The sequence below is a fragment of the Bos javanicus genome, chromosome 6, assembly GCF_032452875.1.
Source record: "Bos javanicus breed banteng chromosome 6, ARS-OSU_banteng_1.0, whole genome shotgun sequence".
Lineage (NCBI taxonomy): Eukaryota > Metazoa > Chordata > Mammalia > Artiodactyla > Bovidae > Bos > Bos javanicus.
In genome coordinates this window covers 140,476-157,176 of record NC_083873.1, presented here as the reverse complement: position 1 = coordinate 157,176, position 16,701 = coordinate 140,476, and the positions used below count along the sequence as shown (strand labels likewise).

General features: G+C 36.7%; 2 pseudogenes; both read right to left on the bottom strand.

Annotated features, from left to right (window-relative positions):
• Positions 1-4,357: 4,357 nt before the first annotated feature.
• On the bottom strand, positions 4,358-5,289 carry LOC133250024 (olfactory receptor 5D13-like; annotated as a pseudogene).
• Positions 5,290-12,391: 7,102 nt separating this feature from the next.
• LOC133250023 (olfactory receptor 5D13-like) lies at positions 12,392-13,157 on the bottom strand (annotated as a pseudogene).
• Positions 13,158-16,701: the final 3,544 nt, after the last annotated feature.

The window sequence follows — 16,701 nt, the reverse complement described above, 5'->3', positions numbered from 1 at the left end:
TGCGCAGGTCACAGCTGATATATTTTTAAGTAATTAATGTGTATCTATTTTGTGAGTTTCTGCTCTAGAATCTCATGCTAAAGCACTGAATCAGCATGTCTAGACAATACAGATACATTTAAAGAAGTATATAAAATTCATGTACTTATTCATTACAGTTGCAAAAGTTAAAAAACCACTGTTTCTTAGATTTTCTAGCTATCATTGTAGGGTGTCTTTGTGCAAAAACATTTCAGAATGAAATTAAAGCCCGAGCAGATTTTCTGGCTTCCACAGGGGGCATTTGTGAGAAACTGACCTCTTACACAGAATCATACTGGAAAGAACTTATGAAGATTTTTTTTTTTTTAATAAAAGACTTCAGGGGTTTTCACTTGTGCTATGTTTACTCAATTTACACGCAATATTTTAGAACTGTTATTTATGAGCAGAAATATGGTAGACATTATTTTTTAAGATATATTGTCCAAGAAAAATGGAGTGTTGGTGGATTGTTGCTAATTTAGAGAATATAAATGTGTAATCTGGTTAGGTAATCTCTCTCTTTTTGACTGCCCTGTATCAGAGCATCTAAGGATTCATTTATGATCTACATACTGACTGTTATTGTGAGATCTAGTGGGTGTGAACTAAAGGCAAGAATATTTTAAGTCCTATAAATGGAATTATAAAATTAAAATTGACTTATTCAATTGTCTGAGGGCCTCTTACCTCAATTTACCAGTATCTCCCTGGAAGAAACTTGTACACATAGATATAACTCAGCTTTTGTGACTATCCTAGGGATAAGGTAAAGAATCTACCTGGAATATGGGAGACCTGGGTTTGATCACTGGGTCACAAAGATCCCTTGCAGAAGGGAATGGCTACCCACTTCAGTATTTTTGCCTGGAGAATTCCATGGACATAGGTGCCTGGTAGGTTATAGTCCATGAGGTCACAAAGCCTGACACAACTGAGTGACTAACACTTTAAGGGTTGACATGTCTCCAGATCATCTGACTCTCACAGACAGTAAGACCTTCATTCAAGAATGTCACAGAAAATTTAAAACATATCACACTTCCCCAACCAAGAGAGTATAAAACTGGAAATCAGTTAAAGAAATAAGTTTAAAAATTTGCAAATGTATGGAGATTAAACATATCCCTGAACAACCAGTAGTTCAGAGAAGAAATAAAAAAAGAATTAAAAAATATCCTGAGACAAATGGAAATAGAAAAATATCATGCCCAAAATTAGAGGACAATAACAAATTACAACCAACACAGCTTTAAGAGAAAAGTTTGTAGTGAAAAAAATGCTTACATTAAGAAAAAAAAAAATCTAGACCTTTGATACCCCAAGGAATTAAAAAGGAGAACTTTGAGCTTTAAGTGAACATTTTCACTCTCCTCTTTCACTTTCATCAAGAGGCTCTTCAGTTCTTCTTCACTTTCTGCCATAAGGGTGGTGTCATCTGCATATCTGAGGTTATTGATATTTCTCATGGCAATCTTGATTCCAGCTTGTGCTTCTTCCAGCCCAGTGTTTCTCATGATGTACTCTGCATAGAAGTTAAATAAGCAGGGTGACAATATACAGCCTTGACATACTCCTTTTCCTATTTGGAACCAGTCTGTTGTTCCATGTCCAGTTCTAACTGTTGCTTCCTGACCTGCATACAGGTTTCTCAAGAGGCAGGTCAGGTGGTCTGGTATTCCCATCTGTTTCAGAATTTTCCACAGTTTATTGTGATCCACACAGTCAAAGGCTTTGGCATAGTCAATAAAGCAGAAATAGATGTTTTTCTGGAACTCTCTTGCTTTTTTGATGATCCAGCGGATGTTGGCAATTTGATCTCTGGTTCCTCTGCCTTTTCTAAAGCCAGCTTGAACATCTGGAAGTTGAAGCTTGACTTGGAGAATTTTAAATAAACTCTTCAGATTTTCTGAAATCTGTATTAGCTTAGAAAGGGCAAGATCTCTAAATTGAACATGACCAGTGTTAATAAACTACATTCAAGGACTATTCGTGAGAGACCCTTTTGATAATCGAAGTGTCATTTCTGTGGTTCTGAAAACTGCAAAAGAGTCAAATGTTTATAGAATATGCAGCTACATCTAAAGACTTAAAATTAGACAAAGAAACATATTCCAAGATAGAGTATTCAGCAATAGAAGCACTCATATAAGTCTTTGAGTGTAATATTTATGGTATTTTAGGTTTTTAAATCTCATGTGACAACTATATTCATTAAGGAGACATCATCTAAAGTCTTACCCAGGTGAAGAGTTAGTCACCCACCTGGTCGTGTCCATCTCTTTGTGACCCCATGGACTGTAGCCAGGCTGCTCTGTTCATAGGATTCTCCAGAGAAGAATACTGGAGTGGATTGCCATTCCTTCTCCAGGACATCTTCCTGACCCAGGGATCAAACCTGGGTCTCCTGCATTGCAGGGGGATTCTTTACCGTCTGAGCCACCACAGAAGCTCCCTTACCTAGGTGAGCACAGTACTAAATATGAATTTAGTCAGAAATTTTCATTTCTTTTCATCTTTTATTCATCCAGCAAGTATTCATTGAAGGCCAAATGTGTTTTCTAGGTAATTTTCTAGGCATTAGAGATATAAAAATACAATAATAATACCAGAAAATTCTACTCTCTTGGAGTGTATAGAAGGAGAAGGAAATGAGACAAATAAATTATTGCATGTATTTAACATATCATCTGTTTTTAAGAAAAATATATTGTTAATGGGATAAAGAGTGATTATCTCATTATATTAGATTTTCAGAAAAGAATTTTCTTAGAAGGTGGTATTTGAATAGGCACATACATGATTTAATAGAAATATATTTATTAACACTGGATTGAGCACTAAAATATTTTGGAGCCTATTAACTTCCTTACAAGGTGTTTCATGTTTTTTTTTTTTAAATATTTCAAGCTATTATGTCAGTGAGTATGTCCGTATGTATACTGTATGTCACTGAGTTCAGTGTGAGAATTGGCATGGTATAAAACAGACTCTACTTGAACAATTACTTATGAGCATTTGGAACTGAGCATACTGTAGAAGGCTTCCCAGGTGGCGCTAGTGATAAGGTACCTGCAGGAGACATAAGTGATTCTGGCTCAGTCCCTACATCTGGAAGATCCCCTGGAGGAAGGCATGGCAACCAACTCCAGTATTCTTGCCTGGAGAATGCCATGGGCAGAGGAGCCTGGTGGGCTACAGTCCAGGGTCTCAAAGAGTCAGACACGAATGAAGTGACTTAGCACACAGCACGCTCATGCTATAGAGAGAAAGGATGATGATGTGTGAAAGGCACAGGTAAACAGGACTCTGTGATGCCCACAGGTAGAAACTATCTTTAAAATAGTGACAGAAAGGAAAGCTAGGAAATGATGACTTTGAACTTTCTTAGTTCATTGAATGGGCTAAAGTAAAACAAGACCCAAAAAGGCAGCAGAATATTCATGCAAAATATGTTAACTATGATGGACACACAGTAGGCAATACAACTGAAAGGATGAGTATAAGAAACAGTCTATGCTCAGCTATAGCACCAGCCAGAAAGATGGAGCACAGCTTCTGGGGCACAACAGCTATGTAAAGTTCAGTTTTACAAATAGCCAGGAAGCAGTTATGTACCAACAATACTAAAAATGAGTGTTTTTTTTTTTTTTTAAGAATTATGTGTGGTTTAGGAGGAAAGAGAGAGAAGCAGAAGTCACACACCCTCCTTCCCTGTGTGTCTCTGTGTATCTTTTTCTGTCTCCTATAAGGACACTCTCATTGGATTTTGGGTTCACTTTAAGCTCATCTTGACTCTTACCTTAATTACATCTGCAAAGATATTATTTCTGAATAAGGTGACATTTGAATTCTGGATGACATGGATATTTGGAAGACACTATTCATCCACAGTGCTTCCATGTTGGCTCAGAAGTTGAAGAATTTTCCTGAAATGCAGGAAACCCAGGTTTAATCCCTGGAAGGTTTAATCCAGGAAGATTCCCTGGAGAAGGCAATGGCTACCCACATTCTTTCCTGGAGAGTTCCATGGACAGGGGAACCTGGCAGGCTACAGTCCATGGGGTGGCAAAGAGTCAGACATGACTGAACAACTCACAGTTTCACTTTTCATACACCCACAACATACATCATTTTACATATGATACAGAGCTATTTTATTTTACATTGAACTGAACTGAAACTAAGAGATCAAATAGCCAATTTATAACTCTAAATTTATGGTCTAGTGAGTTGACTACATAATTTGAGTCATCATCTCTACAAGAAGATTTAATCAACACTATGTAATAGATCAAATTTCTTTTGGACATACAGATCTTCAACCAAATTGTATTTAGTGATTCATTAATTTCCTGACACTCTCTTTCACATCTTTGTTCCTGAGGCTATAGATCAGAGGTTTCAGCATGGGGCTCACCACTGTATAAAACACAGAACCTACTTTGACCATGAGCCATGAGTTTTTGGAGCTGGGTACACAGTAAAGGAACAAGACAGTCCCATGGAATGTAGTGATGGTGGTCAGATGGGAGGCACAAGTAGAGAAGGCTTTTTTGGTGAATCCCAGCAGAGGGCATTTTTATGATAGTGGCAAAAATGGAAATATAAGTAGTGAAGATAATTGCCAGGCTGCTCACCTTATTGAATATGGCAATGGCAAAACAGAGCACTTGGCTGATGAAGGGGTCAGAGCAGGAGATGGAGACGATGACAGAGTGCTGACAGAGAAAATTATTTTTGATGTTAGACCCACAGCAAGATAATGTCTGGAGAAAATAGGTGAGTGTCAGGAAGGAGAACTATACCCCACGTGTAGGGACAGGCCATTAACAATGCACAGAGCTCTGGAGACATGACCATGGTGTAGAGTAGAGGCTTACAAATGGCCACAAATTAGTCATAGGACATCACTGCCAACATGAATGCCTCTCTCACTGCAAACACACAAGCCAAGAAGAATTGCATGATGCATCCTGTGAAAGAGATGGTTCTGTCTTCCACAACCAAATTCTCCAAGAGTTTGGGTGTAACTGTGGTGGAATAGCAGAAATCAATAAAGGACAAGTGACTGAGAAAAAAGTACATGGGGATGTGGAGTTTGGGACTGATCCTGATGATGGTGATCATGCCCAGGTTCCCCACCACAGTGACTGCATAGACGGTGAGGAAAGCCAGGAACAAGGGAACCTGGAGGTCGGGATATTCTGAGAAGCCCAAGAGGGTGAACGTGGCCCTGGCACTCTGATTTCCTTCAGTAAACCACATGATTGTTATTGGAGAGAATCTTAAATAGTGATAATAAAATGATAACAATGATAATGATGACAGTCCATGGATATCTCATTTATTGTGTGGCAGACATTGTGTTAAAATATTGGTACATTAGTTTTGACCACTAAATAAGACTTTGAATTTCAAAACAACCAGTCTCATATTTTACAAAGGAAATGGAAGCATATATGAGTTAAGACACTTTTGAATTAACACAACCTGCTAGTGATGAGTTAGATTTGAAGTTGATCATGAGTGACAGATATTGAATTTAGTGTAGAGTTAGAGACAAACATTTTCTATAGTGTTGTAGAAAAACATGCTTTTCATAGTTCCACCATTCTGAAGGTCTGTGCTGTTTAGTGGGAGTAACATAACAATAAATAAAAACATAGCACTCAAATTTATTTTAAAAAGCAGGAGGAGTAATATTTTTAGCGGCCATAGTACTTCTATCGTTATGTTCAAACTGAAGATCATCAAAAAGGCAGAAGTCATGAGTCGCCACAAGAATTTTCACATTTTGGAAAACATAAATGAACATTGAAGGAAATAAAGCTCTATTTTCAAGTTTTCCAATGATTTGTTTGATGCTAAAATTATTGGCTTTGTGTTCAATGCAGTGACCTGGTAAAGTAATGAAGTTGTATTACAATTTGTAGTACCCTCACTTTTGTTTTCTTTTCTGTTTGACTATTTATCACTTCTCTCACATAATGCCACTGATGCTCTCAATATAGTCTTTTAACTTTTTTGATCAATATCTCTTAACTTGCTATCAATATTTTTAATCTAATAAATTTATTAAGAATATTATAGAATTAAATGCTTATAGACTATCTGAATTACAGAGTAACTTAAAATGTATTTTGCTCAACTCTTTCACATTCTATACTGTTTCTCAAGAAAACCAGAGAATACAGTAATAAACACAAGTGGTTAAATTATCACCCTCAAAACTTCTGGTGACAGCAATATTGAGTTTGATTAAAACTACAGGTGATAATCTTGCTTTGAGTCATACAATCATTATTTGTATACGTTATTTTGAGAAAGCAAAAGCATCTTGTACTGGTAAGCAGTTTATAACAACAGAAGTATATTTATTTAGCAAAGATTTTAAAATAAGTTAACCAATAACAAGCACACATCTGAAATATTCATTAATAAAAGGACTATTAGTTTGACTCTCATAAACACAGATGTAATTTTAGTTTTGTCTGACTGTGTGAAGGGAGAAATAATTCATTATTTCTTGAATAGCTTTATGGTACTTTTGACACTCAAAAAATGTATTTCCTATATGCAGAAAAGGGAATGGGTGGGAAGTGGAAAAGAGTTAGCGACAGACAGACTGACACAATGAAAGAAGCAAGGAGTTGGAAACATAGATTTAAATTCAGCTCCAAGCTTTGATATTTACTGTATGATCTTTGGTGAATCACTCAGATTTTATGAGCCTCAGCTTCTTTATCAGTAATAATGACATGGTAATATATATACTATAGGTGTATAGGTATTAAGTTAGAAAATGACATTAGTATAATCAGCACAAGGTCTGACAGTTATGCAGTTCAAAATATATAGGTTTTTCCACCCTCATCAATTTTAATTCTTAATACTTTGAATAATTGGTATTATTTTTAAACACATATTATTTTAAACAATCTAAGAAGCAGATCAAGGATCAAGGTTGGCAGCAACAAAACCACAGGAACAATTTGTGATGTCAAATAGTAGCTCAACTCTTTTTCTGAATTTCCTCTTGGCCCTGTTCATGTTAATTAATCAATCATTATCCTTCAATAAATTGTCTCTGTTCCCCCTTTGTTTACTCATTATTATCTGACTCTTATTAATCATCCCTTTTTAATCTCATGGTAACCTCAGTTCAGTGGCTCAGTCGTGTCCGACTCTTTGCGACCCCATGAATCGCAGCACGCCAGGCCTCCCTGTCCATCACCAACTCCCAGAGTTCACTCAGACTCACGTCCATCGAGTCAGTGATGCCATCCAACCATCTCATCCTCTGTCCTCCCCTTCTCCTCCTGCCCCCAATCCCTCCCAGCATCAGAGTCTTTTCCAATGAGTCAACTCTTCACATGAGGTGGCCAAAGTACTGAAGTTTCAGCTTTAGCATCATTCCTTCCAAAGAAATCCCAGGGCTGATCTCCTTCAGAATGGACTGGTTGGATCTCCTTGCAGTCCAAGGGACTCTCAAGAGTCTTCTCCAACACCACAGTTCAAAGGCATCAATTCTTCAGTGCTCAGCCTTCTTCACAGTCCAACTCTCACATCCATACATGACCACAGGAAAAACCATAGCCTTGACTAGACAGACCTTTGTTGGCAAAGTAATGTCTCTGCTTTTGAATATGCTATCTAGGTTGGTCATAACTTTCCTTCCAAGGAGTAAGCATCTTTTAATTTCATGGCTGCAATCACCATCTGCAGTGATTTTGGAGCCCCCAAAAATAAAGTCTGACACTGTTTCCACTGTTTCCCCATCTATTTCCCATGAAGTGATGGGACCAGATGCCATGATCTTCGTTTTCTGAATGTTGAGCTTTAAGCCAACTTTTTCACTCTCCACTTTCACTTTCATCAAGAGGCTTTTGAGTTCCTCTTCACTTTCTGCCATAAGGGTGGTATCATCTGCATATCTGAGGTTATTGATATTTCTCCCGGAAATCTTGATTCCAGCTTGTGTTTCTTCCAGTCCAGCGTTTCTCATGATGTACTCTGCATAGAAGTTAAATAAGCAGGGTGACAATATACATGGTCACCTAGGCGCAGCCAACTTCCCTGTGATGCTGCTAACCTACACTGAGAAAATCAACTTCTTCTTTTCTTGAAACTGTGGTTGTTATGACAGTTTCTGACTCTTGCTGCTGCTGCTGCTGCTGCTGCTGCTGCTAAGTCGCTTCAGTCGTGTCCAACTCTGTGCGACACCATAGACGGCAACCCACCAGGCTCCCCCGTTCCTGGGATTCTCCAGGCAAGAACACTGGAGTGGGTTCCCATTGCCTTCTCCAATGCATTAAAACTTTAATTTCTCCCTACTAACTAATTTATCAAATCTAAATTTGTCTGCTCAGTTTTACCTAAACTGTATTATCCTATTATCCTAGCTGTATTCTCCAGTTTTCAACCTTCTCTGCTCATGTCAGTATTCTCAGAATATAAGGCCTGTAATTTCCTCTTTTTCTTACATACTGATGTAGCACTTGAACGGATAAGGCAATGGCACCCCACTCCAGTACTCTTGCCTGGAAAATCCCATGGATGGAGGAGCCTGGTAGGTGGCAGTCAATGGGGTCTCATAGGGTCGAACACGGCTGAGCAATTTCACTTTCACTTTTCACTTTCATGCATTGGAGAAGGAAATGGCAACCCACTCCAGTGTTCTTGCCTGGAGAATCCCAGGGATGGGGAAGCCTGGTGGGCTGCTGTCTATGGGGTCCCACAGAGTTGGACACGACTGAAGCGACTTAGCAGCAGCAGCAGCACTTGAACAATATATAAAGCATTTCATGAAAATTACTATCAGGAGGACACTTTTCCTTTTCACTTCAGCCATATTTTCCACACCCTTGACATACCTGCAGTCATTACTGTCAGAAAAATGGAATTGTATATTATTGTGTTTATTATTATTTTATACATATGATTCTTATCTTCTTTTGACTCAATTTTAAGGTGTTGAGGAATTACCAGGCATTATAATATTGTTTTTAAAAATTTTCATTGTGACTACTCTGCTAAACACAGTCTGGATATCCTCAGAGAAAAACTCAGGATGATACCCCAGTGAAGGGGGAGGATATCAAAGCTCAGCCCTCAGGAAAATGGACTCAGGAGACATTATCGCACAAAGACTGACAAAGAGTGTCCACTGCTTTAGGGGTTTCAGGATCTCAGAGTTCACCAAAGGAGAGAAAAGAAACAAGATTGATCATCCCACCTGAAACCAACTCACCTGAAGATCCAATTTCTACTATTAATTGTCTCCAGGGCAGTTCCCACTCAAAATTCAAACATCATGTAAAACATTAAGGAGTTAATCAATGTATCAGGAGCCCACAAAAATTTAATGTGACTGAAATATACTTCTTTCTTAATTTCAGAAAAACTCAGAGAAAGGAAGAAACAGGGTGGAGGGGGGAGAGATTTGGAAGCTGAATCTGATTCCTATGAACAAAATGCAGGGCTTATGTATGCTTCCATGACCTTGGGGATTTAGACCCCAGAGAATATTTCTTGAGCTATTTATTTTTATATCACATATCAAGAAATTAGCTTGAATGTTTTTTTAATGTGGCAATTTGCAAGAAGGTAGTTTATTTTTCTGAATCACTGGAGATGGCACCTGTCTATTTCATGAATTTCTTTTAAAAATAATTATAAAAAAATACATGAACTGAATAAGAAAACTTGATGACTACAGTAAAACCCAAAATGAAAGATAAATAAGCTAAAATGCAACTGTTCAGAGATATTAACTGCTATTGTATATATTTACTGTGTGATTTTTCTTTCCTATTCTGTGTATGAAGTGCATGGGTTTTGAGATATATAAGCAATATAACTTGGTCTCTGATTTTGTTGCTTAACCTAAACAAATACTATTGTCTTCAGAAACAGTGATGTTCTTTACTGAAACCAAATTGTGTTTTCTTCTAAATATAAGCAATCCACACTTCCTAGCTTATATTAATACAATTAAATAATACAGTCTCTTAAAAATGGCAAGGGCATTTTGGAAACATGTTTAAGTCTCTAAAACCTCTGAGTGTCAATCAATCTACTAGTTCTACTACAATGAAATATCACGCAATTAGACCACTGGCTTGCCTGGTGGCTCAGTGGTAAAAAAAAAAAAAAAAAATCACCTGCAGTGCAGGAGACGTACGTTCTATCCCTGCCTGGATTCAGGAATAACAGTTGGTGAAGGAAATGGCCACCCACTCCAGTATTCTTGCCTGGGAAATCTGTTGGACAGACGAGCCTGGTGGGCTGTAGTCCATGTATACGCAAAAGATTTGGACACAATTTAGTGACTAAACAGCAGCAACAAATGCTTTCCCTAGACTCCTGACAACCTGACTGACACTTGCCAGACCCTACCAGGAAGCCATAACACACCAGAGACTGTTTCCCACCAGGCACAGAATTATTGTACATAGTATGGTCTTGATCCAAAATCCCACAAGTCTGCATGGTTATTTTCTCACTGATATAGGCTTGAGTTCCACAATACATCTTCCCCCCATTGCTGACACCTCTGTACCCTGGACTAGCTTTGAAGCCAGTATCTATCACCCTGGTCAACCAGAGCTAGCAACCTTGTTGGATATTAGTTTTCCATGCTGCACAACAAATTGCCACCAATTGCTATCACAGTTTCTGTAGCATAATAGTCTGGGAAGTGCTTGTGTAACTTCATAAGATACTGCTAAACTATTTTCAAAGTTATTTAACCCTGTACTCTTATCTGAAATGCATAAGCATTTAACTTGCTCCACATTTTCATCAGTATTTGAAACTCTTATTCATTTTAGCTATTCTAAATGAAGTACAGTAGCCTCTCCTTGTGGTTTAAGTTTTAATTTTAATAAGAAAGTCATTGATGACTACCTATACTTACTATTTTTTCACGTGTTTATTTGTATGTTCTGTTTTGTCAAATATGTGCTCAGATAGTTCATCAAAACCTTAAGTAGGCTTTTTTCTTGTATTGAGTATAAAGACTTCCTCTGTATGTTTTACATTGAAATCACTTATCAAATATAAGTTTTGCAAATATTTACTCACAATCTATGGCTTGTATTTTCACTTTATTAATGGTGTCATTTATGCTTAAAAAACTTTTACCAAACATTTTTAATTGCAATGAAGCTCCTTTTATTGTTTTTTAAAGATCCATACTTTTTATGTTCATTCAAAGAATTATCATCCTAACTTTGGAAAGATTTTTTTCTGTTTTATGCTAAATATTTTTCAGTTTCATTTTTATGTTTACATCTATGATTCATTCATCTATGATTCCTTGGAAAGAAAGCTATGACAATCCTAGACAGTGTATTAAAAAGCAGAGGCATCACTTTGTTGACAAAGGTCCATATAGTTCAAGTTATAGTTTTTCCAATAGTCATCTATAGATGTGACTGTTGGATCATAAAGAAGACTGAGTGCTGAATTGTTGCTTTCAAATTGTGGTGCTGGAGAAAACTTTTGAGAGTCCCTTGAACAGCAAGGAGATCAAACCAGGTCAATCCTACAGGAAATCAACCCTGAATTCTCATTGGAAGGACTGAGGCTCAAGCTGAAGCTCCAACACTTTGGCCACCAGTTGAGAAAAGTTGACTCATTGGAAAAGACCCTGATTCTGGGAAAGGTTGAGGGCAGGCAGAGAAGTGGGCAACAGAGGATGAGATAGTTGGATAGCTTCACTGACTTAATGGACATGAGTATGAGCAAACTCTGTGATATAATGAAGGACAGATTGCTGTCATGCATGACTACAGACTTTAGTCTAAGACAATACTTGGTCCTTGTATGATTGGAATAATTGTGTTGTTGATTGGTTACTCATATTTTATTGTTACTATGTGTTTGATTGATTAGTTCTTAGAGTCCATTTTTCCCTCCTGTCTTCAATTTTCCAAGAATTGTGTTTTGAAGAGGATATCATAAACAGTTTATGCCTTCTTTGTAAGAAGCTTGAACTTTCTCCCTAATCATTTTTCTTATGAGGTACATGCCAACTGTCCAAAACAGAAAAAAATAGCTTATTTCATCATATACCCATAAACTTTTAATACAATTGAATTCACTCAAAAATAATTTATAAATACTATAAAAAGCAGTCATTTTTTTTAATTTGCTTTACATATGGTTTACAGCTATTTTACTAAACACCAATGTATGCAAAAATCAATAATGATCAATAAAATGCTATCCTGCCATAGATATATTAACTTTAGGCTTTATATTTATCAAAAGACTTGAATCATCAATAACACCACAAGAACTGAACAATCTGTAGCATAGGATATCATTTTTTTTCAGAAATAAAATAATGAATTTAAAAATATTATGTGGAGTGACAAAGTGGTTTTGTGAAAACTAATCTTGTGAATGTATTTTTTACTTCTTTGTTCCTCAAGCTGTAGATCAAGGGGTTCAGCATAGGAATCACTACTGTGTAAAACACAGAAGTCACTTGTCTGTGAGCCAAGAAGTTTTTGGATTAGGAATGCAGTAAAGGAAAAGGATGGTTCCATGGAAGATGCTGATGGCTGTCAGGTGGGAAGCACAGGTGGAGAAGGTTTTCCAGCGCCCACTTACCGAAGGCATCCTCATAATAGTGATAAAAATAAATATATAGGACATCAGAATACTCACCAGGCTGCTTGCCTCATTTAATATGGCAATAATAGAACATAACATCTAACTGATATAGGGATCTGAGCAGGAGACAGAAACAATTGCAGAGTGGTCACAGATAAAATTATTTATGGTGCTACACTTGCAATAGGATAATACAAGAAGAAAATATGTGTGTCATGGAGCACACTACACCCCATGAGTAAGAGCCAGCCACCAAGAGAACACAGGGCTTTGGAGACACTGCAGTGGTAGAGCAAGGGGTTGCAGACTGCCACAAAGCAGTCATAGGCCATTGCTGCTAACATGAACGTTTCTGCTAAACCAAATAGGCAAGCGAAACAAAATTGCGCAATGCAATCAGAGAAAGAAATGGTTCTGTCCTCCAGAATCAAATTCTCCAACAGTTTGGGTATAACTACAGTAGAAAAACAGAAATCAACAAAGGATAAGTGACTAAGGAAAAAGTACATGATCGTGTGGAGTTTTGAATTGACCTTGATGATTATGATCATGCCTAAATTCCCCACCACAGTGACTGTGTAGATAGACAAGAAAACAAGGAAAAGTGGGATCTGGAGTACTGGATATTCTGAAAAACCCAGGAGAATTAACGTGGGTTTGATACTCTGATTTCCTTCTGATAGCAGAATGATTCCTGTTGAACAAAGGACCAAACATTATTCCTGAAAAATAGAAATGAATAAGAAAAGAGAAACAGAGAAGGTAGAATCTTCATATGTCTCTGGGGAGCTGGTATATATTCTCCAGATATGGTCCTCAAACCAGCAGCATCAGGGACACCTAAGAATATGTAATGCTATGCTATGCTATGCTAAGTCACTTCAGTCGTGTCTGACTCTGTGCAACCCCATAGATGGCAGCCCACCAGGCTCCCCTGTCCCTGGGATTCTCCAGGCAAGAACACTGGAGTGTGTAAATTAAATATAGTTATATATAATTAATTATTATATTTACCAACAATAATTTTATACAAAATGCATTCAAGATACAGTGAAAATTACAAATTTTTTCTACCAATGAGTAAACCTCTGTTATGATGAGGCAAACTTGGAGAAGATGGGGAAGCAAGAGCTTCAGTGCCTTAAAATGAGTGGCCCCGAGATACAGACATAAAACTTTAGTAAAATTAGATGGATGGTCTGCTTCATCTTAGTTTCATCCAGATCAAGTGTCAGGCTCAGCTCCATGAAGGCCTACTTGATATCCACTACAAACAACCCTAGATGTAAATAATATGTCATCAGAATATTTTTTCCAATAGCAAGAGGGACTGGGCAGATACATTGTAAACACCCATTATTATTCAGGCTATTTTAACAAATGGCTTTCCTTCAACATTTGAAAATATTACCAACATCCTGGTATATTAGAAAGACTGGAACCACTGTTTTAGTTTATTGATTCAATACTCAAATCAATAACAAAAGAGACTGAAAAATTGATTTGGTGTTCAATGTTAGTAATTTCAAATGATTTTGGAGAAAATCAGTGGATTAATGGTAGGTTTATATTCAAATTGGAACTGCTGCTGCTGCCAAGTTGCTTCAGTCATCTCTGACTCTGTGCAACCCCATAGACGGCAGCCTATCAGGCTTCTCCATCCATGGGATTTTCCAGGCAAGAGTACTGGAGTGGCGTGCCATTGCCTTCTCTGCAAATTGGAACTAGATTTATGAAATTACAGAATTCTCTGTATTTTTGCAATTTCCCTATTGCTCATTGCTGCCAATTTCAGTAATACAAATCTTAATTGTGAAAACCACTTCATGCCATATTAGTGCAAATTAAAATGTTTCTGATCATAGAAAGGGATCATCTATAGTTTGTGGAATAATCTATACAAGTGGTAGCTCCATCTTTTCCACTTAATTTGCAAGATACAGAAAGAAACATGAACTGACCTGAAACCAGATGTTCTTGATTAATTTACTGAGAATTTCTTTTTAGGATTAATGAACCTTCAGTATATTTCTTCTCAGTATTCAAACATTCTTTAAGATATTAAAAGACTTTAGGCTTGCAAAAATGATAGTATATTTCAATGAGCATGCCAGTAAAATGGTATTTTATTTCCAGGGACATTAGAAATATCAAAAAATACAAAGAAAAATTTAAAAGCTGAATTCATAGTCTAAATTCTGCCAAACCCTGGGTCTTATATTTTCCCCCATGATCATGAATATATGAAGTACACAGAATTGTAATTGGAGTATTACTCAGTGGACCATAAACCATTTAATTACATGAAACACTGTCTCTTGTGTCATTTTAGTAGATGCATTTTCTTCTACATCATTAAAGATAATTACACAACCACATTTATCCCATTAATTACTTTTTTTGATATTGAACTTTTAAAATAATAGGTATTCATTGAATAAACATGAAATATAGACTTTGAAATATGGAAAAATATAGAAATAATTGTTATTAACTGCATTTCAAATCCAGCATTCAAGTTTGGAGTAGAGAAACTTGGCCAGCTCTGCCTTAGGCAAAAGATAAAGATGGTCTTATCCAGTGATGTAATGTGGATATCATTCACCCTGATATGATGTCATGAGAAAAGCTTCACTTCTGTGATAAAACCATACCGAAAATCTACAATCCCAGTTTAATGTGAGAGAATCATTAGGTAAACGCATATCCGGAAACATTCTTCAGGATACCTCATCAATATTCCTTAGAATTGTCAAAGTCAAGAAAAAACAAGAAAGGAGTGAAACACTGTTTCAGACCAGAGGATACTGAGAAGATGTGAAAACTAATCCAATGTGGTACCCTGATTACACCTCAGAAAGAAAAGAGTGTACTAGTGGGAAAAAACAAACTGGATAGAATCCTAATAAAATTTAAATTTTAGTCATCATAATGTACCATTAATTCTCTTTTAAATTTTATTTTACTGTGGTAAAAACACAATATGAGATCTACCCTCTTAAGATATTTTTAAGTGTACAATACAGTACTGTTGACTACACATATAATTTTGTACAGTTCAGCTGTGTGTGTCTTGCTAAACTGAAACTTCTTGACAATTGATTTGTAAATTCCTGCTTCCCTCTCCACTAGCTTCTGGTAGCTATCATTCCACTCCTTGATTCCAATATATCACATAAGTGGAATCCTGCAGTATTTGTCTTTCTATGACTGACATTTTCATTTAGCATAATGTCCTCAAGTTTCATCCATGTAGTCATATATTACACAATTTTCTTCTTTTTAAAGGTCAGGTTGTATTCCACTGTTCACATATGCACAGCATTCTTTTATCCAACTATCTGTCCATAGATATTTCAGTTGTTTCCACTCCCTGGCTATTGTGAATGGTTCTACAGTGAGTGTGGGAACACTAACATATTTTTGAAAGCTTGACCTCAAATTTTTAGGATAATACCCATAAGCAAGATTTCTGGATCATGTACAATTCAATGTGCTTTCAACTTAATAAAGAACCTCTATACCATTTTCCACAGCAGCTGCAACATTTTGCATTCCTATTAACAATGTACAGTGAGGTGTGAAGAAAACTCTGAAATATCTTTGCAATTTATTTTTTAAATTAAAAATTATATAATTAGTCAAATGACTAATAACTAAATTATAAGAATTCAACCACATTAGTAAAGTGGAATTGAATTCATAACCAAAATGAAGTACCCCTACTCACCCACCAACCTGAAAATATTAAAATGTCTGTTATGACAGTATTAAATGTTGGCAAGAATGGGCAATAATTAGAACCCACATGCAATATAGTTGGAATTTAAACTAATAAATCTATTTTGGAAAATTGTTTGATGGCACCTAGCAAAAGATCAGAAACAAGCACCTTTGATCCAGAACATTCAGAAATAGGGCATACCTCACACAGTGAGTGCTCATGTGCAATGCAGCACATACTTGTGTAAGAATGTTCATGCAGCATTTACATTAAAGACAAAAAAGGTGAAATAACCAGGAGTGAAACTGCTGGCTCATATGGTAGTTCTA